Source organism: Onychomys torridus, chromosome 1 (assembly GCF_903995425.1).
Source record: "Onychomys torridus chromosome 1, mOncTor1.1, whole genome shotgun sequence".
NCBI classification, from domain to species: Eukaryota; Metazoa; Chordata; class Mammalia; order Rodentia; family Cricetidae; genus Onychomys; species Onychomys torridus.
The window spans coordinates 40,319,469-40,346,387 of NC_050443.1; the positions used below are offsets into that span (position 1 = coordinate 40,319,469).

The following is a 26,919-nucleotide window of genomic DNA, read 5'->3' on the forward strand; positions in this document are numbered from 1 at the left end:
AACTGCGAGGGAAAAAATAGGGAGTAAGCTTCAACTTACAGGCATGGGTATGGACGTTCTGAATAGAACGTTAGTAGCAGAAAAAGTAAGACCAGAAACAAATAAATTGACTCTCAAGAAATTAAAAACCTATGCACAAAAGGAAAAGTTCAAGAATGTGAAGAGGAATCCCAAAGAATGGGAGAAAGTCTTCATAAGCTGTACATTTGATGGAGGATTCAAGTCTAGTATGGACAAAGAGGTCAAGAAAATAAATATCAAGGCAACAAACCACCTACTTAAATAATGGCTGCATTGTTAGTGTTATCTTTCTCATTTCTCCCTCCCCCTCCCTTTATATTATCTTTGTCCTCATCTGTTAAAATATTCCCCCAGTTCCCCCTACCCCACAACCCCTTTATAGCACCAGTGTCCTGTCCTGTATCTATCTAGAACTCCGGCTCTCTCCCTACCCACATGGCCATTTTCTACTTCCCTTGCCTCTGTAGTTACTTCAGTCTTTAAGTCTAAAGATTCAAGAGAGAACATGCAGTGTTTGTTTTTCATGGTCTGGGATACCTCAGTATATTTTCCAGTTCTATTCATGTGCCCACAAATTCTGTGATTTGATTTTTCTGAGTAGAAATATGAGAGAGAGAGAGAGAGAGAGAGAGAGAGAGAGAGAGAGAGAGAGAGAGAGAGAGAGAGAATCACTTCCACTTTTCATTCATCAGCAGTAAAACACTTAGATTGTTTCCCTAGCTACTGTGAATAAAGCGGCAGTGACTGTCTAAGCAAGCATCTCTGTAGTGGGATATCCAGTCCTTTGGGTATATGCAAATGAGTGGTCGAGCTTGGTCAATCAGTTGTTTTGAGAATTCTCCATTCTGATTTCCACAGTGGCTGCACCCATTAGCAACCAAGAGTGCAGGAAGGTTCCCTTTTCTTCACATCTTCACCAGGATTTGCCGTCAGTTGTTTCCTTGATCTTAGCCATTCTGAATGGAGTGAGTGAAATCTGGAACTTGTTTTAATTTGCGTTTTTCTAATTGTTAAGTTTTTGAACCATTTACTTATTCATTTAGTTTTTGAAGTCTAAAAATATTTTATTAAGAAACTTTTTTATTCATTTTACATACCAACCACAGATCCCCCTCCCATCCCTCCTCTTGCTCCCTCCCCAGCCTTCCTCCCATTTGAGCTGGATCAGGAACAGAATGGGAGAATAATCAAAGAGATACCATGATAAATGAAGGCACCATGGGAATAGGAAGACGCAGAGTGCTAAGAAGGTCCCCAGGAATCCACAAAGATGATTCTACCATAGACTACTGACAATGATTGAGAGGTTGCCTGAGCTGACCTACTCTGGTGATCTGATGGCTAAATACCCTAACTGACATCATAGAACCCTCATCTAGTAACTGAGATCCATGGCCAGCTCCAAAGTGGAGTTCCAGGAGTCTTATCGACAAGAGAGAGGAGGGATGTTATGAGCAAGAGATATAGAGACCATGATTGGAAAAAGTACAGACACAACTAGTCAAACTAGTGGAAACACATGAACTGTGGACCAATAGCTGAGGAGCTCCCATGGCACTGGACTAGGCCCTCTGGATAATTGAGACAGTTGTTTAGCTAGAACTGTTTGAGCGGCCCCCAGGCAGTGGGACTGGGACCTGACCCTAGTGCATGAGCAGGCTTTTTGGAACCTAGTGCCTATGGTGAGACACTTTGCACAGCCTTGGCGCAGGAAGCAGGGTCTTAGACCTGCCTTAACTGAATGTGCCTTACCAATCTGTATTCCCTTGTTCTCCTTTTGTTCAGCCTTATTGCTCTAGATAGAACTTAGAGCACAATATTAGATAGATATGAGGAGAGTGGGAAGCCTTGTCTTATTCCTGATTTTAGTGGAGTCACTTTGAGTTTCTCTCCATTTAATTTGATGTTGGCTGTTGGCTTGCTGTAAATTGCTTTTTATTATGTTTAGATTTGTTCCTTTTATTCCTTATCTCTCCAAGACCTTTATCATGAAGGAGTGTTGATTTTGTCAAAGGCCCTTTCAGCATCTAATGAGATGATCATGTGTTTTTTTTTTCTCTCAGTTTGTTTATATGGTGTATTACATTGACAGATTTTCATATGTTGAGCCATCCATGCATCTCTTGGATGATGCCTACTTGATCATGGTGGATAATTTTTTGATGTGTTCTTGAATTTGGTTTGCAAATATTTTGTTGAGTATTTTTGCATCAATGTTCATGAGGGAGATTGGCCTGTAATTATCTTTCTTTGTTGAATCTCTGTGTGGTCAGGGTAACTGTAGCATCATAAAAAGAGTTTGGCAATGTTCCTTCTGTTTTTATTGTGTAGAACAATTTGAAGAGTATTAGCTCTTCTTTGAAATTCTGGTAGAATTCTCTGCTGAAACCACCTAGTCCTAGGATCTTTTTTGTTTGGGAGACTTTTAATGACTGTTTCTATTGCCTTAGGGGTTATAGGTTTATTTAAATTATTTATCTGGTCTTGATTTAATTTTGGTATGTGGTACCTATCCAGAATACTGTCCATTTCATTTAGATTTTCCAGTTTTGTGGAGTAACAGGTTTTTGCAGTATGACCTGATGATTCTCTGGATTTCCTCATTGTCAGTTGTTATGTCTCCCTTTTCATTTCTGATTTTGTTAACTGGATGTTCTCTCTCTGCCATTTGATTAGTTTGGGTAAGGGTTTGTCTATCTTGCAGATTTTCTCAAAGAACCAACTCTTTTTTCATTGATTCTTTATATTGTTCTCTTTGTTTCTATTGTATTGATTTCAGCTCTCAATTTGATTTATCTCCTGGTGTCTATTCCTCCTGGGTGAGTTTGCTTCATTTTGTTCTAGAGCTTTCAGATGTGCTGTTAAGTCGTTGTGTGAGATTTCTCCAACTTCTATATGTGGACATTTATTGCCATAAATTATCCTCTTTACACTGCTTTCATAGTGTCCCATAAGCTTAGGTATTTTGTACATTCATTTTCATTGAATTCTAGGAAGCCTTTAATTTCTTTTTCTTTCTTTCTTTCTTTCTTTCTTTCTTTCTTTCTTTCTTTCTTTCTTTCTTTCTTTCTTTCTTTCTTTCTTTTTCTCTTCCTTAACCTATTGGTGATTAAGTTGAGCATTATTCAGTTTCTATGAGTTCACAGGCATCTGCATTTTGTGTTGTTGTTGAATTCTAGCTTTAAGCTATGGTGGTCTGATAAAATACAGGAGGTTATTCCATTTTTTATTTGTTGATATTTGCTTTGTGACTGAGTATGGGGTCAATTTTAGAGAAGGTTTCATGGAGTGCAGAGAATAAAGTATATTTCTTTCGTGTTAGGGTGTAGTGTTCTGTAGCTATCAATTAAGTCCATTTGAGTCACAGCATCTATTAGATCCCTCATTTCTCTGTTAAGTTTCTGTCTGACAGACCTGTCCATTGGTGATAGTGGGGTGTTGATGTCTCGCACTAATAATGTATTGGGTTTGAGGTGTAGTTTAACTTTAGTAATGTTTCTTTTACATATGTAGGTGCCCTTGTATTTGGGACATAAATGTTCAGAATTAAGATTTCATCTTGACAGATTTTTCCTGTGATGAATATGTAATGTTTTTCTTGATCTCTTTTGATTGATTTTAGTTTGAAGTCTATTTTATTAGATATTAGAATAGCTACATCAGCTTGCTTCTTAAGTCCATTTGACTGGAAAAACTTCCAAGCCCTTTACTCTGAGGTAGTGTCTGTCTTTGAATTTGAGGTGTGTTTCTTTTATACAGCAGAAAGATGGATCCTGTTTTTGTATCCATTCTGTTAGCCTGTGTCTTTTTATAGGCAAATTGAGTCCATTCATATTAATGGATATTAATGACCAGTGATTGTTAATTTCTGTTATTTTTTGGTGGGTGGTAGTGTGTGTGTATTTCTGTTCTTTGGGATTTGCTGCTCTAGGATTATCTATTGCCTGTGTTTTGTGGGTGCATCTAACTTCCTAAGGTTGAAGTTTTCCTTCTAGTGCTTTCTGTAGGGATGGATTTGTAGATAGGTATTGTTTAAATCTGCTTTTGTCTTGGAATATCTTGTGTACTCTGTCCATGGTGATTGAATGTTTTACTGGGTATAACAGTCAGGGCTGGTGTCTGTGGTCTCTTAGTGTCTGTATAATGTCTGTCCAGGACCTTTTACCTTTTAGAGTGTCCATTGAGAAGTTGGGTGTTATTCTGATAGCTCTGCCTTTATAAGTCACTAGGACTTTTCCTTTGCTGCTCTTAATATTCTTTCTTTATTCTGTATGCTTAGTGGTTTAAATATTACATGGCAAGGAGACTTTATTTTGAGGGTCTAGTCTATTTAGTGTTCTGTAAGCTTTTTATATCTTCATGGGCATTTCCTTCTTTAGGTTTGGAAAGTTTTCTTCTATGACTTTGTTGAATATATTTTCTGTGCCTTTAAGTTGGTATTATTCTCCTTCTTCTATCTGTACTACTCTTAGGTTTGGCCTTTTCATTGTGTCCCAGATTTCCTGGATGTTTTGTGTTATCACTTTTTTGGCTTTAGTGTTTTCTTTGACTGGTGAATCTACTTCCTTTGTTGTATCAAAGATTCTCTCTTCCATCTCTTGTATTCTGTTGGTTATGTTTTCACCTGTAGTCCCTGTTCATTTAATCAGATTTTCCATTTCCAGTATTCCCTAGGTTTGTGTCTTCTTCATTGCTTCTATTTCAAATTCACGTCTTAAACTATTTCCTTCACCTGTTTGATTGCATTTTCTTGGCTTTCTTTAAGGGATTTATTGATTTCTTCCATTTTTTTTTTTGTTTGTCTCTTCCTCTATTTTTTGAGGCAATTTTTCATTTCCTCTTTAAAGGCTTCTATCATCTCCATAAAGTTATTTTTAAGGTTGCTTTATCTATTTCTTCAACATGTGCTATTCAGGGTTGCTATTGTAAGCCACTAGTTTCTGGTGGTGTCATATTGCTCTTTATATTGTTGTATGTAATTTTGCACTGGCATCTACCCATCTCTTCCTCCAATCAGTGCAAATGGTGTCTGTGTCTGAGGGACCTGCTCTTGGTCCAATCTGTACTGGCTGTGTCTGTGTCTCAGAGGGCCACTCTTAGTCCAATCAGAGCTCTTGGTCCAATTAGAGCTGGCAGATTTGGTGTCTCAGGGAGCTGCTGATGTCTCAGGGGGATGGGTGGCTTTGGGGGAGGGAGTAGGTTTTGTAGATTGCAGGGTCCAGTGGGGGTGTTGGTGGGGAGGCATGCCTGCAGGAATCTTCCCTGCTGGCCTGAAAATGGAATGGATATTGGTGAGTGTGAAGAGGCCTTAGTCCTAGAAACAGGACTCTGGCTGTGAGAAGAGTCACTCACCTCTTGGTCCATTCAGAGCTGGCAAATTCTGTGTCTACTTTTGAACATTTTAAAAGATATTTACTAGCTGTGTTTATTTCTTCCTTTGAGAACTTTCTGTTTAGATCCATAGCTGATTCTTCATGTGGGTCATATTTTAAAATTTTTGCTTTTTAATTCTTTAATTTTTGAGATTTTCTTAAATCCTGGATAATATTAGTCCTGTATCAGTTGCATTATTAGCAAAGATTCTCTCCTGGCCTGTGGGCTTCCTCTTTGATTTTTGTTTCCATTGCTGAACAGAAGCTTTTCATTTTGGTGAGGCCCCATTGTGGATCTTAATTCCTGAGCAAGTGGAGTCCTATTCAGAATATCTTTTTCTGTAGCTGTATCTTATGAGGTATAGTATATGACTTTTTTCTAGAAGTTTCAGATTTTCAGGTTTCACATTGAGGTCTTTGACCCATTTGAACTTGATTTTTGTGCAGGGTTATAGATAAATTTATTTTAAAAATACATGCACAATGCATACATGGATATAGCTATATTTAGATGGAATTATGCCCCATAGGGTGATAATGTTCCCTGCAAGAGCCATAGCCCATTTAAAAAAATCCTGTGTGCCAAGCATGAAAACCTCCCTTAAAATTTTAGCTAGGGGTTACAAAATCCCCAAACAAAATAGGCTATTGTCATTGGTGGTCTTCCAGAATTTGAAGGTAAAATCCTATTGTTGAAAGCAACATTTTGGACACAGGACTTGAAGGAATCAAGCTGGAACTAACCTTGATGCCTCTTCCCCAAGGTCTGACTCTTATAGTATCAGAAGGTGTTCTGCAAGCTGCTGTGGATATCGCTCTGTGTAAATAAAGTTCTGATTGGCCAGTGGCCAGGCAGGAAGTATAGGTGGGACAAGAGAGAAGAGAATTTTGGGAAGTAGAAGGCTGGGGAGAGACACTGCCAGCCGCTGCCATGAGAAGCAACATATAAAGACACCAGTAAGCCACAAGCCACGTGGCAAAGTATAGACTAACAGAAATGGGTTAATTTAAGATAAAAAGGTAGCTAACAAGCAGCCTGCCACGGCCATACAGTTTGTAAGCAATATAAGTTTCTGTGTGCTTTCTTGGTTGGGTCTGAGCGACTGTGGGACTGGCAGGTAAGAGAGATTTGTCCTGACTCTGGGTCAGGCAGAAAAACTCCAACTACAGGAAGCTATCATGGGAAAAGACTAGACAATAGTCCTACACAGCTGCAAAGCCTATGAAGCATAATCATGACCAAGTTCTCCCCAGTGGAGCAATCATGGTACTTCTACCTTGAGGTAACTAACTGCTAATGGGACATAAGGCTTTCTAAATAGGACTGAATTCATTCCTGATGCTGTAAACCTGGCCAGATCCCATGGCTGGAAGGGTCATGGATCTGAGAGGAGAATCTACTATTGCTATTTTCCTTAATCAGCTTTATAATTTCTAAGTGTATTCTAAACAGTATCCTTATGCCTACAGAAACATGCAGCTCTCACCCCTCACTAAAGCTTCTTTTTGAAACAGATGGAAACTATTACAGATCCACAACCGGACAAAATGCATCAGTAAGTGAGTGTTGGGTGTCCAGCCTCAACTGGTTCTTCTATAATGTAACCACAATACACAAGCCACAGGTAAAAGGGATGGAAAGGAATGCAGGCACTAGAGAACCAAGATAACTGCTAAAATACAGTGTCTTTTAGACACTACAAGAAAGCTGCACCCATGAAATTGCAACAATATGGTTGCCAAGGGAATATGTGCATAGTGACAATACTATTGATCATGTCAACGTTAATAGGGGAAATTTCAAAGTCTCCAGCCCTAGACGAAAGGCCATATGCATTCAATAGCTGCTGAGAGTTGAAAAAAAAGTGTTCCTCCATGGGAAAACTCTCTGATAGGTTATTCAATTCAAAATGGTCAGCTCTAAACATGTGTACATGCAAGCAACACTAAACAAATATATATTCATATATTTAGAGAGAGAGGATGGGTAACAATAATAATTACAGAAGAAGAAGTCATGGATTCGAGAGGGAGTGAGTGGTGGGGTGGACTGGAAGGAGTTGTAAAGAGGAGAGGGCAGGGTGGAAATGCTGCAAATAATGTACACATGAAATTCTCAAAAAAATATTAAATTAAAAAAATGGGCTACATATGGAACTGAACAAAAATTTCTCAAAAGAAGAAACACAAATGACTAGGAAACACATTTAAAAGTGTTTAATATCCTTAGTTATCTGAGAAGTGCAGGTTAAAACTACCTTAAAAGTCCATCTCACTATAGTCAGAGACCATAAACAAAATACAAATGACAACAAATATTTTCATGGATCTGGGGAAAGGAAAACACTTCTACACTGTTAGTTGGCATATAAACTAGTGGAGCCACATTGGAAATTAGTCTAGATGTTTCTCAAACAAACAAAACCAAATAGATGCCGTAAGAATAATTTATAAAACTCCTGTCCACATTCCCAAACGACTCTATATCCTTCTACAGAAACACTTGCACAACCATGTTCATTACTTCTCTAGCCACAATAATTAGGAAATAGAATCAGTGACATGACCATCAGCTGATGAATGGATAATGAAAATGTAGTACATATATACAATGGAGAATTACTCAGCTTAATAGAAAAATGAAATCATTAAATCTATAGCTAAAGGCTCAACATTGGAGAACATATCTATGGAATGTGGTCACCTGGGTCCAGAAAAACAAAAGAACAATGTTTCTCATAACCTGCACCTATTAAAGAGAGTCCTAAACTTAAAGTAGTTATCTCCCAAAACAACACTTTAATCACGGCAGTTCTCAATAACAAATCAACATCTAACAAAGAAATAGCACCATTCTACACATTTTTTTTAACATCAAATAGAAACAGGAAAAGTTTCAGCTAACTTATTTTAGTTCTGCTATACAAAAGAGTAAAATCAGACAGATTTTTTTTTTCTGAAAACTATAGGCTACTATGCTTCATTTATGTAGACACAAAAATCTCAGCAGAATAGGACCAAATGGACTCTGCCTCTCCACACTACATGTAAACATAGAAAGGGTGCTCATCTCAGGGTTGCAAATTAGACACATTAGAAATCATTTGATAGGACTCAGCATAGCAACCTATAAATAGAAAACATAATATGATCATTTAGGGAGTCCAGAAAAAGGATACACTAGGACAAAATTAAAATTTCTCAGAAAAATAGGAATTTGAAGAAACATCATTGCAAAAATACTATAGCTAACACCATCCCTAAGAATTATAGGTCAGGCTAACAAGAAATAAAAAGAAACAAGATGTAATTTCATAGTGGGAAATTTTGGTAAACAGCATGGAAGCCAATAGTTAAGGAATGTTATTGAAGTGATGCTGAGATATATTCCTATATAATGGGATGATAAGTATCTATTATATGAAAACATGAAAGCCAAATTGAGTACATTAGTGACAATATTTCAAATATTACTTTATTCAATATCCTAAGGTGTCATGGAAGTGCTCAGAATTATGTTGGTCATGAAAAACAAATTATTACAAATTTAAAGAAAATAAACTGCTATTAGAGAGTTATTTTTAAAAATTATTTGATATCTTGGTGCCTGTGGAGGCCTCCTGGGAACAAGACTTCTAAAAGGCAAGAAGGGAAGACTGTGGTGTGAAGCTAGTTTTTATCTGGCTATAAATGGGGTCTCCAGAACCAAAGAAAGCACACAGTTCCTCTTAAAATTGAAGGTGTTTATTCCTGAGATGAAACTGAATTCTACTCAGGTAAGAGATGTGCTTATGTTTATAAAGCAAAAAGAAAAACAAATAAACAAATAAACAAAACAAAAACCAACACAGTGACTTCTGGAAGCAAACCAAACCAAACCAGAGTAATCTGGGGAAAGGTAACTTGGGCCCATGGAAACAGGGGCATGGTTCATGCCCAGTTCCAAAACAACCCTCCTCCAAAGGCCACTGGACACAGATTCTGTGTGATGTTGAACTCTTCTAAAATTTAAACTAAGTACATTTTTAAAAAATTATTTTATGAGTCAACTATGGAAATATGAAAATAAAATATGTTCAATTAATTAAAAGTCATGACTGAAGAGAAAAATCTGAACAAGAACCAGATTGTACAAATAATCCTGTGTGATTATAGATTGACAGGTGATATTACTGTCTAGGCAGAGAACCCCAAGCATCTTAAAAGACTGGAACTTTTCATTTGGGAGTGGCCCATGTGGGGTTTCCTCTGTCCACAATGCATGTCAACTGGTGTCATTATGCTCTTCTTGTTCAGGCAACCATGATATGGAGAGTTCATGAGTGTATTTTCCTTATCATACACTATCTAGGGTACACTATCTAGAAACAAGCTTCCTGGGACTCTGACTCTTACAGTGTTTCTGCCCCATCTTCCATAATTTCTTCTGGGCCTTAGATGGGGAAGTTAGATTGCAGATGTATCACTTAGGGTTAGGAGTCCCATGGTGCCTTATTCTCTGCATTTTGACCAGTTGTGTATATCTGTAATGTCTCTATCTGTTTAAAAAGAAACTTCTGTGATGATGGGTGTGAACTCTTATCAATGGTTATATGGATAAGTATTTAGAATATAGTTAGAAATTGTATTGGTTTGGGAAATGGCAGTAGTATATTAAAAGACTGGAATAAAAAAATTAGCACAGAGAGCTCTCATGGTATTAAGAATGTGCAAGCATCAAGTATGCAGAACATAATTATCATCCTGTATAATAGAAATGAACTGTGGAGCTGGAGATGATGCATCTGTCTTTAGAGCTATGATACCATTTACACTTTAGAATGTGTGAAGGTGTGAACCTCACTGGATATGTGCAAGACCAGAGTCCCGAAAGTTACAAATTATGATAGAAGGAATCAAAGGCAATTTGCATACCTGAAGATAACTGGGAGTACTTGAGGACTAGAGATTCAGCACATAAAGGGGTCAAATCACCTCCACTGACACAGCTTTACTCTAACACTTGGTCATCAAAACCCTTGAGAGAGGGTACACTGTAGAAGATTACAAAATCCTTCAATTCAAAGATAAAGGGAGGCCGGGCAGTGGTGGTGCATGCCTTTAATCCCAGCACTCGGGAGGCAGAGCCAGGCGGATCTCTGTGAGTTCGAGGCCAGCCTGGGCTATCAAGTGAGTTCCAGGAAAAGGTGTAAAGCTACACAGGGAAACCCTGTCTCGATAAACCAAAAAACAAACAAAACAAAACAAAACAAAAAAACCAAACCAAACCAAAACAAACCAAAACAAAACAAAAAAACAAAGATAAAGGGAGCCGAATAAACAATTATAAAAATAAAGTTTAAAGTGGGACAATGCAATAAACGTGTTTCTGAGACTATATTAATAGCCTGGGTGGTAATATGTGACAAGATAGACAAATAGATTGGTGGAATAGGATAGAGGTCCATACACATAGAACTGACAGATTTATCTTTTAGCTGAACAACAACTTGTATATATGTATGGAGTATAGGGCATCCTTTTAATACATATAAATAATGTGTAGTAATCAAATTTAATAACTGGCACACTCTAACTGCTTTTTATTATTAAATTCAAGTGGAAGAAAGACACTCGACAAAGGGTGCTGATCATACAGAGAACTCACATTCAACAGCAAAGAAGTAAACAGTGAAATTATAACAGTCAAAAATAGAATGTGCGAAGATTAGGGATCATTAGCTAGCAGGGGACTCAGACCTACCATAATAGATTAAAGGAGAGAATCGAATGCTGTGGAGGATCTGGGTCATTCACACAGGACCATCTTTGAAGACCATAACAACCAAGTGCATATCTAACAGATGACACAGTATTCCCTTTCAAGGCAGGGAAGTTAAAGTATATTAATACAGAATATATACACCTATGCCTGTAAGAGCTTTAACTCTACCAGCAAAACTGAGAACCATCCTAGACTCCATTTAGTGGTTGAATAAGAGAGTGGCACATTCATCCTAAGGACTACTACTCAGTAACAAAAAGGAATAATTATTTTATACTGAGTGACTTAAACAAGTCTCCAGAAAATTATGCTGAACAATAAGAAGAAATGCCTTACCTTGAAGTTCTGTTTTCTATTATTTCACTTATAGAGAATTCTTTGACTGACAGAATTGGAAGCATAATGATGGCTGCTGAGTGAGCAGAAGGTCAGGAGTTGGGAGAGAAAGATGTGCCAGGAGAGCTCTTGTGATAGAAATGTTTTGTATGTTTTCTGGGTTTCTGTGATGGCCTTTCTTCCCTCAGAAAACCACCATTGAGCAACTGGGTAAAAGGTTTATTGGGTTTCTGTATTTTAATTAAGTATTATTTGTCTGCTTGTTTGAGAATTTAATGCATGTATATGATGTGTTTTGATCAAAACGACCCCATTCCTTCCCCCTCAGTTTTTTCCTTATCTCCACCTCTCCTTTGCACAACTCCCCTCCCCACCCAGATTCACATGCTCTTAAAAAAATAGGGTACTAATTATTACCTATATGAGCATCAATATAAGAAGCTATACTTAAGCATAGGTAGCCTCTAAGAGGGCATATCCCTAAGGAAAAGTTTTTCCTCTCCCAGCAGCCACCAATCACCAATAGCTCTTTAGATTGGGACTTAGTTGAAGGGCATCTAGGTGGTTTCCAGGTTCTGGCTATAATGGATAGTGCGGCTATGAACACAGTTGAGCATGTATCTTTCTGGTTTGATTGAGCATTCCTTGGGTATATGCTCAAGAGTTGTATGGCTGGGTCTTAAGAAAGATGGATTGCCAATTTTCTGAGAAACCTGAAATACTGATTTCCATAGTGGTTGTACAAGTTTGCATTCCCATCAACAGTGGAGGAGTGTTCCCTTGGTTCTGCATCCTTTCCAACATAGACTATCATTAGTGTTTTTGATCATAGCCATTCTGACAGGTGTAAGGTGGTATCTCAGAGTCCTTTTGATTTGCATTTCTCTGATGATTAAGGATGTTGAACATTTCTTTTAATGTCTTTCAGCCATTTGTGATTCTTGTTTTGTGAATTCTCTGTTTAGCTCTTTAGCCCATTTTTAATTGGATTGTTCAGTATTTTGATGTCTAATTTCTTGAATTCTTTATATACTTTGGAGATCAGTCCTCTGTCAGATGTGGGGCTGGGGAAGGTCTTTTCCCAATCTGTAGGCTGTCTTTTTGTCTTATTGACCATGTCTTTGCCCTACTAAAGCTTCTCAGTTTCAAGTGGTATTATATTTAGAAGGGTGATCTCCTGGCCAATGTGTTCAAGAGTACTTCCTACTTTCTCTTCTATTAAGTTTAGTGTAACTGGATTTATGTTGAGGACTTTGATCCACTTGAACTTAAGTTTTGTGCATGGTGACAGATATGGATCTATTTGTAATCTTTTACATATTGACATCCAGTTATGCCAGCGCCATTAGTTGAAGATACTTTCTTTTTTCCATTGTATAGTTTTGGCTTCTTTGTCAAAAATCAGGTGTTCATATGTGCATGGATTAATGTCAGGGTCTTCAATTCAATTCCATTAGTTTGTATGTCAGTTTTTATACCAGTACCAAGCTGTTTTTTATTGCTATAGCTCTATAGTAGAGCTTGAAGTCAGGGATGGTGATGCCTCCAGGTTGCTTTATTATACAAGATTCTTTTAGCTTTTGTGGATCTTTTGTTTTTCCATATGAAATTGAGCATTGTTCTTTCCACATCTGTAAAGAATTGTGTTGTGATTTTGATGGGGATTGCATTGAATGTGTAGATTGCTTTTGGTAAGACTGTCATTTTTACTATGTTAATCCTACCTATCCATGAGCATGAGAGATCCTTCCATTTTCTGGTATCTTTTTCAATTTCTTTCTTTAGAGATTTAAAGTTCTTATCAAAAAGATCCTTCACTTGGTTAGTTAGTGTTATCCCAAGGAATTTTATATTATTTGTGGCTATTGTTAAAGGGTGATGTTTCTCTAACTTCTAGATACCCATCAACTGAAGAATGGATTAAGAAAATGTTGTACATATACACAATGGAGTACTACTCAGCAGAGAAAATCAATGACAGCATGAAATTTGCAGGCAAATGGATGGAACTAGAAAATATCATTATGAGTGAGGTAACCCAAACCCAGAAAGACAAATATGGTATGTACTCACTCTTAAGTGGATACTAGATATAAAGCAAAGAACAATCAGACTGCAACCCACAGAACCAGGGAGGCTATATAGCAGGGGGACCCTTGGATGACTGTGGCTTATAATAAGTTTTGGTTTTACTCAATTCCTGGGCAAGCCTCAATGAAACATTTCACTATTAGGATAAGAATTTATACTGTATCAAGCTGATAATAGACAAATAAATAAATAAATAAATAAATAAATAAATAAATAAAATACCTTAAAAAAAAAAAAAGATTGGACTTTGTGAGCTCCTCCCCATCTGCACTGCGATTGTGCCTGACTTGATCCTGTGCAGATCTGTCATACAGTCCCCACCACTGTGAATTTAATTCTGAAATGGCCCTGATGATCCTGGCACCTTAGAGTGGGAGATGTGATGTTCATTTCCCATGTAGAGCTGAGCACGCCACACTGAACTGTTTCTAGTTCTATCCACTTACCTTCAAACTCCATTTTTTTAATAGATAAATGATATTCCATTGTGTATATGTACCACACTGTCATTAACAGTTCATCAGTTGCTGGAAAGTTAAGCTGTTTCCATTTTCTGGCTAGTGTGAACAGAAGAGCAGCAAGTATCTCTATGATAGGGTTTAGAGTCCTTTGATGTTCTCAGGAGTAGTGTAGCTGGGCCACATCTAAGATCTATCTATTCCTAGCTTTTCCAGAAACATCTACACTGATTTCTATAGTGGCTGTAGCACTTTGCACTCCCACAAATAGTATGTAAGAATACTTAAACAAGAGTTTATTCCTCACATTCATTTTAACATTATACGGTTATTTATTCTTTCTTAAAACTATACTTTAATGCACAATCTGTTTTACATAAAACAGTTTTTTGGAAAACAACACATGAATCGAATCAAGATGTAAGTTTAAAGTATAGTTAATTGGATACAATGCCCTGGAACATAAATATTGAATGAAAACGAACACAGAATAATCAATGGTTGTAATTCAGAGTTTATGGAAAATTAGGTTAGCTTCTTTGAACCAAATCATCTAATTTTTAGTGTACAAAGTTCTAAGCTCTCCTACCTTGAGTTTGCCCTGGTTCAGAGAGATTGCAATTGATGTCTGTCTAAGGCCTTGCACTGCCCTCCTTGTTTCTTGGCTTCTGTGGAGCCAGTTCACTGAAATAAAGCCTTCGTATGTTTTGATGAATGTACAAGAAAACAAGTGTCTCTACTCAGAGTTGGCATTTTCTCAGCATAGTACCACACTCATTTACTTGAAGATGTTTCAAATATGTGTCAGCTATAAAAGAATAGAACTCATCCATCCAAAGTATCCAAAAGCACTCCCCACACTCAAAACTCAGGTTTTCTTCACATCTATAAATGCAAATGAGGAGGGTGGGACTGGAAAATCGGTCCAAGCTGGACCGTCACTCAGTGGTAGAGCACATGCGTAATAGATGTGAGGCCCTATGTTCCATCCAGGAACCAAAACCCAGCAAAGACCAACAAAATTATATTTAAATCATAACAGTGAGATTTTTCCATAGGTGAAAGAATCTGTTCACCTATCTTCTGGGACTTCACTGTCAAGACACTCAATAGTTTGTAGAAGGATGGACGAGTGTCTTTGCAGGCAGAGATCACTGTATCTATGGCGGGGATTTAAAATGTCTTTGAAGTGCCTGAAATGGACTTGAAGAAACAGCTGAAGGATTAGCCTGATAATCATTGTACAGATGCCTGCAGAGAGCATGGCAGGATGATCTGTGGGCCTGCTTTGGAAAAGAACATCTCAGTTTCTATCATGATTGATGCCTACCGCTTTTAGGACCCAACATGCTAACTTATTTCTTTATTCTTGAACCGGTAGAAATGTGCATTTGTTCTTAGTTTTCTAAGTTTCTCAAGCTAAATTTAAGGTGATTTTTAAACATCTCTTTCTTCTTTATGAGATTTCTGAGTTATTTCTTACAGCAAATACGGATACATACAATTCAGATCCTAAACACTTGCAGACCTCGTGGATTCAGGTAGGCAGACTGTGAAATTGAACTCTGAAGATCTGCCATGTGCTTGACACAAGGGAATGCATCCTGAAACAAAGGCACACTTAAACTAGGTGTATTTGAGGATTTCTCACTGGCAGGTGAGGTTTAGCCAGGGTGGGAGGGGGTATGAGAAAATGACTTCTGAGAATGGAAACTCAGGACCTGATTCGTGTGGGTGCTAGGAATTGAACCCTTTCTAAGCGGTCCAAGCGTGGCAAACATGGCACTGACAGGTCTTGCCCTGCCCCCATCCTGCTCCTAGTACTAGAGCTAGCCCCCAAGGTCTGTTCCCTTATTTAGCCACTGACTCATTCCCGAGACAAAACACTAAGATCCAATGATCAAAATTCATCATTTGACTAACATGTCCAATCAGATCTTACCAACTCATCCTAACATAGATTACCCCTTAAAAACTCACTCCCGCAAAACTGTTATGGCTGCCGTTGCCTGATCCAGAGGCACCCCCTCCCCACCTCACTCCCTGCTTGATCCTCCAGGTAAAATCTCCTTTGTGCTGAGAACTTGGTAGCTGGGTGTGTTCTGAGCTGACTCTGAGGAACTGCAATCCCTCACATGTCCCAGAAAGTGTTGTTTCAGCTTCCTTTTGTCCCACCACAGTGGCAGGTAGGAGATTCTGTCCTCACTCAGTTTTGGCTTCCTTCACCACTCTCCAGTGCTTTTTCTTCAGTGTCCCTTAGGTCATGTCTGCACAGAGTCCCTGCATCAGACTCTTGTTCTCTTTTTGGTCACTCTCTGGTCAGCTCACGGAGTTGGCATACAAAGTATGCTTCCTGGTCATGGGAAGTAACCTGCCTGTATGTTCTGCTTTCCGTGCCTCTCTGCTCTGTGTTGAAGACTGCAGCCTTATTTTCATGCCAACCACACACCTTCCAGAGGCTTTGCCCTCCAATGTGCAGGCTGTCCAGAGTTGTTTCTGCACAGGCCCAGTGGAGCCCTATGCCTGGAGAGTTTTCTGTTATTGATCAGATCCTAGTGAAAGGTGAGGTCAGACTTCCAGATTCATATTCACTTACAGAGAATCATACCATGCCCTGACCTCCAGGTAGCAGAGCCATAATTCCCAACTTAGGAGCTGCACCAGTCAATTCAGGGGCATCCTCCTTGAGATTGGATGCCATGGAAGCCAGATCTGTAGGTCTATATTCCCTTATTCACTATTCCACCTCCATTGTTTAGCAAGAGGCATTGCCCATGCCAGCGCTTCATTGCTGATTTGCTGGTTAGTGGATGAGAAAACCAGGGTTCTTCTTGTTAGACTATAGTCAAGTCATGTGGGTTTATTTGCTTGTTTGTTTTGTGTCTTGTTTTGGTGTGTGTGTATGTGCTGTGAACCCAGACCTTCTCTGCCTCCCTCATACTTTGGGTCTTTTCCCACACCTGTTAACTTTCTGATATAACTTGTAGGCTCATTTCTGGATTTTCAGCATTCTAAAATCTATCCTTTATATTGGATTAACTTCTAGAGATTCTAAGACTGTTTTAAGGTGTAGTTATGAATACCAACAGAGCCCACCATGAGGCACACAATAGTACTGTGGTGTATGAAGTGTAGTGTTCAGCAGCAGCAGCACTGGTTAGAGCTGTTGGGGATATTTGTTTCCTAAAGCATAACATAATGCTTGGAGTGATGGTAGGAATGACTGTGTACTTATTTGTGTGAGGTCTTATTTCATAGAGTATATCTTAGGAGGAGCCATGAGGATGGTGTTGCCTGGGTTTCAGCGAGGCAGCTCAATGCTGGGGCTTATTTTCTCCTCTCTGCAGTGAGCATTGTGGCATTGCTGCAAGTCAATACATGGAACGCCATCAATAGAGGACCTAGTGCAGGACACTGTCAGTACACTTTAGCTTGGGTTTTGAATATACTACTGTTACAGATACTTCCATGTCTCTGTTAATACTTTTCAGAATAAGGAAAGAATAGAATATGTGGTTTGTGCATCATATATTCTCAAAACCACTCAGAGATGAAAAGTCTGATTAAAATAATACTTTTGTCAAAAGGCAAGTTGGCTTTCGAAAACAAATGCAAGCCTAATTCTCCGAGTGGAGTTGGTAGTTTAAATTGAACTTGCACCAATACCTACATTATTTATAGTCAGTGATTTGTATCTAGTTTCAGAGCTACTGTTTCAATACTGGGAGATTGGGATGGACAAGCTGGCATCAGGAAGCAGACTCCCCTGTGCACTGTATCTTGTTGTCATGGACTACTTTTTCTTTCTCACATTAGCTAGCATTTAGAATGGGATAAGTGAGCTCTTCATCAAACCCAGGTTTGCAACACCCTGGAATTTCTCTGTCTTTGTATCAAGCTGCATTTTGTAAATGCTAAGAAGTTTATTAATCTATAATTATAAAAATGAAAATTATATACAAAGATGATGTTGGTTATCTTGGGAAGCATGGGGGGATTATTGGGAGCATTGTGTTAGCCTCATCATAACCATTTTGTTGGGTAAGAAGTACTGTGGGCAAATGTTTTTTTTTTCTTGGTTATAGTTAAAGGCCCAGAAATACCACACAAGAATTATTGTTGTGTCTTGAGAAAGACATCTTGATGGAGCAGCAGAAATTGAGAAGCTATGGGGACAACAGCTGCCATGTGTGTAATGTGTGAGATTCTCATTATAACAGTAGAAATCAAAGGTCAACTGTCATTTAAGTGAGTCAAAGAAACCAGAATTTGAAGTGGCCCAGATGACCAAACATCAACACCAAAGTTTCCTTCCTTCCTTCCTTTCTTTCTTTCTTTCTTTCTTTCTTTCTTTCTTTCTTTCTTTCTTTCTTTCTTTCTTTCTTTCTTTCTTTTTTTCTGAGATATGGTTTCACTCTGTAGTTCAGGATGTCTATGAAGCTCAGGATGTCCTTGAACTCTTGACAATTTTCCTGCCTCAGCCCTCTAAATGTTAAGATTACAGGTGTGAGCCACCATGCCTCACAACAAGCTTTAAAACTGGAAAGACACAGGAAAGTTTGGGGCAGAAAGGAGAATTGTCAGGCTCTTCTTTAGAAGCCAGAGCAGTCATAGAAAGGTAAGGTGAGTGAAATGGTATTATATTAAGTTATGGTATATTATGTTGACCAATTACTAGAAAATTTCTGGTCTAGAGTGACACAGTTTAAAAGACTGTCCATCACAGAAGGAATGAAGGAAGGAAGAAGACAACAGAGGAGGAAAGAAAAATAAGTAAGAGGAGAAAAGGAAAAACTAAGATATAAGCCCGGAGGAACATAGCTCAACTCAAATGGCTTCTTTGTGCTCATTTGCATAGTTGCATATGAAAATTAATTTTATAGTAATAATAAAGTTTATGGAGGTTGGACAGCACAAGAAGGATTTTGAAACAGAAACTTACTACAGAATTGTAACCTTTACTTGGTAACACAGTGAGCCCAACAGACAGCAGCAAAGTTTAAACACCCTTCCTAGGTGATCACACTGAGTGCAATAAATACAGACAATGGGAACTGAAGCACCTGAAGTACATGAAGGCCAAAGCATCCCGTCACACACTCACTGGGTTTGAGATGCAGGAAACAATGATATGAAATAGATAACATGCATATGTGTATCTCAGGTTAATATACAAGAAAACTTACCGTAAAAAAAAGAAGCTGGCTAAAACAGTATATACTCTTCTGAACTCTAAAGCATTTTCTTATTTAATCTTTTAAAAATATAAAAGACATAAAGGTGAGGGATATCTTGGAGGAGCTGAAGGGTAAATGTTATTAAAATGTATTATACAAAATTCTCAAATAATTAATAAAAATATTATTTAAAAATGTATAAGACAGTCACTCAGTCTATGAATTACCTCCAGAGCACAGTTTGCTGTCTCAGTCAGTAAAACAAAATTTACTTATTCAATTGTTATAAAAAGATGAGGATGCCAGCACACTCCTTCACAGAAGCAAAAAAGTACACATCATCACAACTCTAATACAATAGATAATACAAGTGAAATATATAAAATACAATAAAAATGTGAGCCTGTCTCATTTTTTGAATAAATTTACAGACCTGTTATAACTGAAACCTGTCTTTAGGTTGTTAGAGTTGCCAACACAATGGCAGAGGCAATATGACACCAGGACACGTCCATGAGCTGATGCTGATGTGCTGCGGGACGTAGACAGTATTTTAACCAGCAGATCACATAGTCTGTGTTCCAGGGAACCTTCTTGTTCTACATTTTTGCATGTATTATTTCTTTCATATTAGAGTTTCCTGTCTTTTGAACACCAGTTAAACAAATCCTAAGTTCTGAGGGAAAGAGACAGTAGTTCAATTAAGACACAGTAAAAGAATACAGATTGAGGAAGACATTCTCAAACCGAAGAAAATAATGGGATACAAGATCATTATTTTTCATATTTCTTCATGAAAGAGATTAGTGTAACAGTGAAAGCATATAGTTAACTACTAGCACAAGTGTAGAACTCAGGAAGAACCTGGATCATTTAATTTCTCTCAATAAGAAACAGCACAAAACAGTTTTGGAAAACAGACTTTGCAAAGATAATTTGGCATTCATAGAATTTAAAAACAGAAAAAAAAGATCAGTGTAAACAATACTTTTACAAGAGGCAGACTATGAATGAGGAAATCTGAAAGTGCATGTTTCTGAGAGGGGGCTGCTGTGACTGGGGGTACTGATGATCCTGGGAGCTGGTCTAGGACATACCCCTTGGCTTGTCATTTCCCTCCTGATCATAAACGCTCTACAATACACTAGCACGAGACAAAGATGTTCTATGACTACCACACAGCAATAAAACATAGCTTACTGAAAGGTAGACAAAGCATAAACAATATCTATACCACAAGGGCATTCTTTTGTTCTATCCCATGTAAGTAGTTGTACTGTTTTACTAAGGAGCTTTATCCTCAGACAAAAATGATTATGGTACCCACTGATGCAGCTGCTTTCTCTTCCTTTACAAGTAAAAACATCAGGTACTATTTGTACTTACAAATTACCTAATAATGGGTACACAGTCTAAAACAATTTACACACCTTGTTAATTAAAATAAGAACTTGTGATATTTTGTTTGTGATCTAATAAGGTGTGCCTGAAGGTCAAAGTGAGGAGGTAAGCAACTAGTAAGCCATAGAGGCCAGGCAGTGGTGGCACACACCTCTAATCCCAGCATTTGGGGGGCAGAGGCTGACAGATCTCTGTGTATTCAAGGCCATCCTGGACTACACAAGACTGATCCAGTCTAAAAGAGAAACAGAGTCAGGTAGGGATGGCTCACAATTTTAATCCCAGTACTTGGGAGTCACACACCTTTATTCCCAGTACTAGGAAGGTGAAGACAGGAAGTGATATGGCTGGGTGGGGAGAGGAATATAAGGTGGGAGGAGACAGGAGCTCATTGCATTTTAGTCTTGACAGGAGCTCAGCCCTTTTCAGGCTGAGGATTCCTAAAGGTAAGAAGTCTTTCTAGTGGCTGATTGCTCTGTTTCTCAGATCTTTCAGCTTTCACTCTAATATCTGACTCTGGGTTTTTATAAAGACCAATTAGAATTCATGCTATAAGAACTAGAAAGATTTGAACTTGAGTGAAGAAAGATAATTAACAGCAAATACTAATGTTAAAGGGAAAAGATTTTGATAACTTTACATAGGTTTTTAACAAACCATCAAGAATGGGTTCAAGTAATCACAAAGTTCCTGGACATTAAAGGAAAAAGAAAGCCTGAGCAAAGAAACAGAAGACAGAGGAATCAAATGGAAACTTGAAAACTGAAATGTACAAGAAAATGAAAAACTCAGTGGACAAAGGAGAGGCCAGTGGGAAGAAGCAGGGTATATATGGAGACATTCCTTCTTCTCCATAGTTTTCTAAATTATGGTTAGATGATTGAGGCAAAAGCAGTGCATATCTCTGAATACAGTGCATTCAAAGGAGTACTCAAATACTTGGAGCCCAGTCATTCTTCATCATTAAGTTCTGGGTGCTCGACATGGAGCTGAATAAGTGGAGGTTTCCTCGGCTGGGCTTTGGCCTTGTTTATGCCTGATGATGATGGCCTTATTCTTCCATCTTGAAATGCAAATGTTTATCCTGTGTCATTGTATGTTGGAAGCACGTAACTTGTTGTTGTTTTCTTATAGAGGTGCTCATAGTTGAGAGATTTCCTTGAATCTCAGATGAGACTTGAACTTCAAACTTCTAAAGTATTGTAATAGTTACACACTATATGGATTTTTGAAATTGGATTGTATCTTGAGGACAAGGGGTGAAAGGTAATAATTTAAAATGATATGTTTGGATATCAAATTGACAAGAGGTAGAATTGTGATGGTTAACCTCAATTGTCCACTTGATGATGTCTATACTTCCCTAGTGAACAGGGCTTTGGGAGTGCCTCTGGAGGATTATCTTGATTAAGTTAATTGAGAAGGAAAACTTGACAACTGTGACCAGTGCAGAATCCTGGGTTAGGATCCTGTAGTGTATAAAAAAATAAGTAAGCTGCACACAAGCATCCCCCCTCCTTCTCCACTTCTTGTTATGTGTCTTGCTGCTTCAAGCACTTGCTATTTTGACTAGTTCCTGCCATAAGGGAGTGTGCCTTGGACCTCTGAGCCAAAGCAAGCCCTTCTCCATTAAGTTACTCAGATTCATCAATTTGTCACAGAGATGAAGAAAGTAACTAAGATAATGCAACACATCACCACACAAACATGCAAATAATAGAATAACAAAACTTGGAGGGAAGGATGGGAATTGGGGTCTAGAGTCACTGTAGTGACCCAAAATGTCCAATATATACTTACTTTGTTTCTATTTTTAACTTCTTTAAAGCAAATAAACCACATAAAATGATGATACTGTATTGCTGAGTTTGTGCTTTAAATAGATGTAATATGAAAGGTAACAATGGCCCTAGAGGCATTAAAGACTATGGAGATACACAAAATTAAGTCTCACATCACAGTGGATGTAAGTTATTATAAAACTAATACTGTCAAATTCAAGTTTATGTGGAAATTCCCTCCATTACCACTGACAAAGTCACTTAAAAAGGGTCAGAGAGACCACTCAGTCTTAAGAACACTGTTGCTCTTCCAGAAGACCCAGTTCAGTACTCCCAATATGTGGTTCACAAGCTTGTATCGCCAACTCCAGGGAAATTGACTCCCTCTTCTGGTCTTTGTGGTCACCTGAAAACTCACAACACTCACAGACACATATGTACATGAATAAAGATAAACCTTAAAATATCTCTAAAAAACTGTGAGAGAATGATGAAAGACAGTGAAAGGTTGAAGTAGAATGTGATAAGAAAAAGAAAAAAAAAGAACATGTGATTTACAGGCAGCAAAAAGGACAGTGGCAGGTATGGACACCACTATACCCATAACACTAAATAGAAATGAATCAAGCAATATAATTAAAAGACATTTTTTCTGATTTCTAAGTTACATCTTGATAAAAATTTTACATTAAAAACTTTAAGTAAGCCAAATTGAATAATGGATCAAGATGGAATAATGGTCTAAGGTGAGATGACCAATCTAGTGATTTAAATTTATATATGCCAGACACCAGAACAACAAAATATATGAAGAAAATCTGATGGAACATGAGGAGGAACAATCCACTATTAGAGTTGGAGAGTTCAACATTTCTTTGTCAACAACTGATAGAACACTGAGACAAAAGAAAGTCAGCAAGGGAAGAGAGTGAAAGAACAAGACTCCTCAGCCCGTGGGAAGCTGTTCAGTGACAGTGTCACACATGCCTTCCAAGAGTCCAGAGACTGTGAAAGCCTCAAACAAAATGGAGAATTGTTGTCACAGTGGTCTCTGATCACAAGAGAATCTAAGCAGAAATCAATGCAGAAAGGTTACTGGGAATTTTCCAAGTAATTGTCAATGTCAATGTGGGAGACTCAAATGAAGTGAAAAAGATACCGAACTAAATGAAAACAAGAGACATGAAATCTATGAAGAATCTTAGAGTTAGAAATCTGTCTGAAATTAATTATCTGAATTTCCATTTCAAAACATCTCAAAAGAGCAGAATGAATGGGAAGTGTGAAATGAAGGTCAGAAATCAGTTATATTGACAAAGAGATAGATTTGTCAAAACTCAAAGAAGCAAGTCAGACTCTTTAGAAAGTGGAAAGGTGGATGAGAGCAAGAAGCAATTTATTTGCATCCTTTGGGTATTTGTCCAAGGGGGGTATAGCTGGGTCTTTAGGTAGATTGATTCTCAATTTTCTGAGGAACTACTATATTGATTTCCATAGTGGCTGTACAAGTTTGCACTCCCAGCAGCAAGGGGGGATATACCCAAAGGACTCTCCATCCTATTACAAGGACACTTGCTCAACTATGTTCATTGTAGCCTTATTCCTAATAGCCAGAACCTGAAAACACCATAGATGTCCCTCAACTAAAGAATGGATAAAGAAAATGTGGCACATTTAAAAAATGGAATATTTTACTCAGTTGTTAAAAAAATGACATCATGAAATTTTTAGGCAAATGGATGCAACTAGAAAAAATCTTCCTGAGTGAGGTAACCCAGACCAGAAAGACAAATATGGCATATGTTCACTTTTAAGTGGATATTAGCTATTAACTAAGTGACAATCAAGCTGCAAAGCATAAACCCAGAGAAACCAGATAAAGAGGAGGGCTCCAGGGGGCGCACATGGACTTCCTTTGGAAAAAGAAGTAAAATAAATTTTATAGGTTGAGTAGGGGTGGGTGGGAATGGGAGCAGAAATGATCAGGTGTATCAGGGGAAGGGATGGAGGGAGAGAGAATGGGGAGAGACAGCTGGAACTGAGGAGCATGGAGGGATCATGTCGAAATCTAGAACACTGAAACTTCCTGGAAGCTTTAAGGGTGACCCTAGTGAGGACTCCTAGTGATGGAGGACATGGAGTCTGAACTGACCATTATTTGTAACCAGGCAACACTTCCAGCAGTGGGACTGGGTTGCATTCAGTTGAGTTATCGGCCAAGGAAGTCCCTTAGAGATCCCTAAACAACTAAGGTTGATGCTCTCTGAAAACTGACAGTGGAGTCCTATTGCTGAGGACAACATCCACACAGCTCATTGAACATAGAGAGGTCAAGCTGGTACATGCAGCGAGCCTTCTCCCATACATGCTAATCTCTCTGGTGGGAGATAGTACTCTATGGGCTATGGAAATAGAAACCTGGACACCAACCCAGCCACAAAACCCTCGACTTACAATCTATTCTTCCTGCGAGAAGTGCTGGGGCAATGGTGGCATAGAACTTGTGGGAGTGGCCAACCAGTGTTTGGTTTGACTTGAAGCGCATGCCACAAGAGGGAGCCTATGTCCTACAACACGGCTGAGATGGCCAGGAACTGGAGACTGGACAGCCCAAGGACCTAGGATAAAACCAATCCAGTTTCAAAGACTACTTGAATAAGGACTTGAGATAAACCCTGAACTTTGGCATTATGGATAACAAAGAATATAGTTACCTTTCCTAGAATTTGTCAATTAACCCAAAATTTTTCTTTTCAGAATAAAGACAACTTCACCCATACCCAGCAGGAAGCAATTTTAAGAATACGACGCCCACATTCCCAAAGGGGTGGTGTGGGGTGGGTGGTTTTTTGGTCTTTTTATGGGTTTTGGATCTGGGATAGTTTTCATTGTTTAGGAGGGTTGGTTACAAGTTGTTGTTAAGGGTTAGGAAAAGGGCTAGGCAAAAGCTTCTTGTTTTTTTTTTTTTTAAAAAAAAAAAAGAAAAGAAAAAAAAAGAAAAAGACAATTACTAGTTTTAAATACTTTATATTGGATTGGATTGTTTTATATTGTATACAAATTATTATTATTGTTGATATTGAGATTGTTAGAATATGCCATATACATATTTCTAATCTTGCTTGAGATGTTGTATTTATACCATTCATTTAACAATGTAATGCAATTTGCTAATCCTTGAATGTTAGTATTACCAACTATTTGAAAATTAGTGGTTAGACATTACAATTGAACTTGTAGTCATATTAGGTATGTTTTCAAGATCAAACAGATATATTTTAGATAGACAGGTCAACTTCAAACCCTTCAGAGATCTACAGAATATGGCATTTAAAATGTTTTAATAACTTAGGAATTTTTCTTTTTTGCTATGACTATGAGCCATGTCAGCTCCTGGTAGTACCAATCTACTTCAGGAAAAATATGGGCATTGAAGAAACTGCATATGGAGTTAACTTTCATTGTGGCAAAAGTTAGCCACTGGACAGCAAAGTATCCTCGAATCGACTGTTGACAAACAGGACAGACAGGACATGAAACAAAGGACTACCGATTCTTGCCAAAACAAGTGTGATTGTGGCTTTAACAAAAGGCATCTTCTGAAGCCAGGACAATATAGCACCATCCCTGAAGTGAGTGACCTTTGCAATCTGTAAAAGGTACTGTGCCCTTTTCTTTGAAGGCAGCTGAACAGGGAGTGGGCCAATGGCTTCTGATGTGCAATGGAATAGCAGAGGAAACAGTTATTCTTGAAGAATAACTAAGCTCACCCCTCTCAATAGTAGACTGGCATTTAATAGAGGGATGTGGAGGAGAACGGGATGCTGAGATGAAGCCACATATATACAGCCAAGAAAAATGGACAGCTGAATTGAAGAAAAAACATCAATAATTTCCAGAATTTAAAATCCTGAATCATGACATGACACTAATGGAATTCAGGTGTTTCTGGTACATGGACTGCTCTCACCAAATGTGAGGTCAAACTGTTGACCTTGTATACATCCTAGTTCACAAAAGAGTACGCTAAGCCTATAGGCTGAAGATGATGCCCCAACACTGTGGAGAAACCTCAGGTGACTGTCCAGGCAGCTGGCTGTTTCTGTCAACTCACATTTTTTTTTTTTTTTTGGAAGCTGCTTACATGCATTTCCTGTTTTTATTTTTTAGGTAGTATTATTTCCTTCTTGGGTCTCTGAGGGAGTTGAAGATCAGTTAGTTATAGTTATAATTATCTTTGTTAAGGATCTCAGAAAAACTCACTAAGAGCTGTAAGTGTATAAATTTGAAAGACATAAGACAGTTCCATTGGCAATATAAGTTAGGATAAAAAGTGAATCAGGTACATTCTGGACTTACCAAAATAGGATAGATAATGGAATTATTTTCTCTGAATTTGTCAAATGCAAATGGACTAGACATTGTTTAGGTATTTGTTGTTTGTATATATGGTATATATAGTGTTATTGTACTTTTGTATATAGTTTTTCTTATATTAGTTGTAACTTTTTCCTTTTT

The 26,919-nt window shown here is 38.1% G+C and overlaps 1 protein-coding gene and 1 pseudogene across 1 annotated transcript in view; one reads left to right on the top strand and one right to left on the bottom strand.

The window, feature by feature from the left end:
• The window catches only part of Gabrg3 (gamma-aminobutyric acid type A receptor subunit gamma3), a 611,436-nt gene that overhangs the window by 22,029 nt on the left and 562,488 nt on the right, over positions 1-26,919 (bottom strand). The gene's annotated exons all lie outside the window — the stretch shown is intronic.
• LOC118584799 lies at positions 820-9,405 on the top strand (annotated as a pseudogene).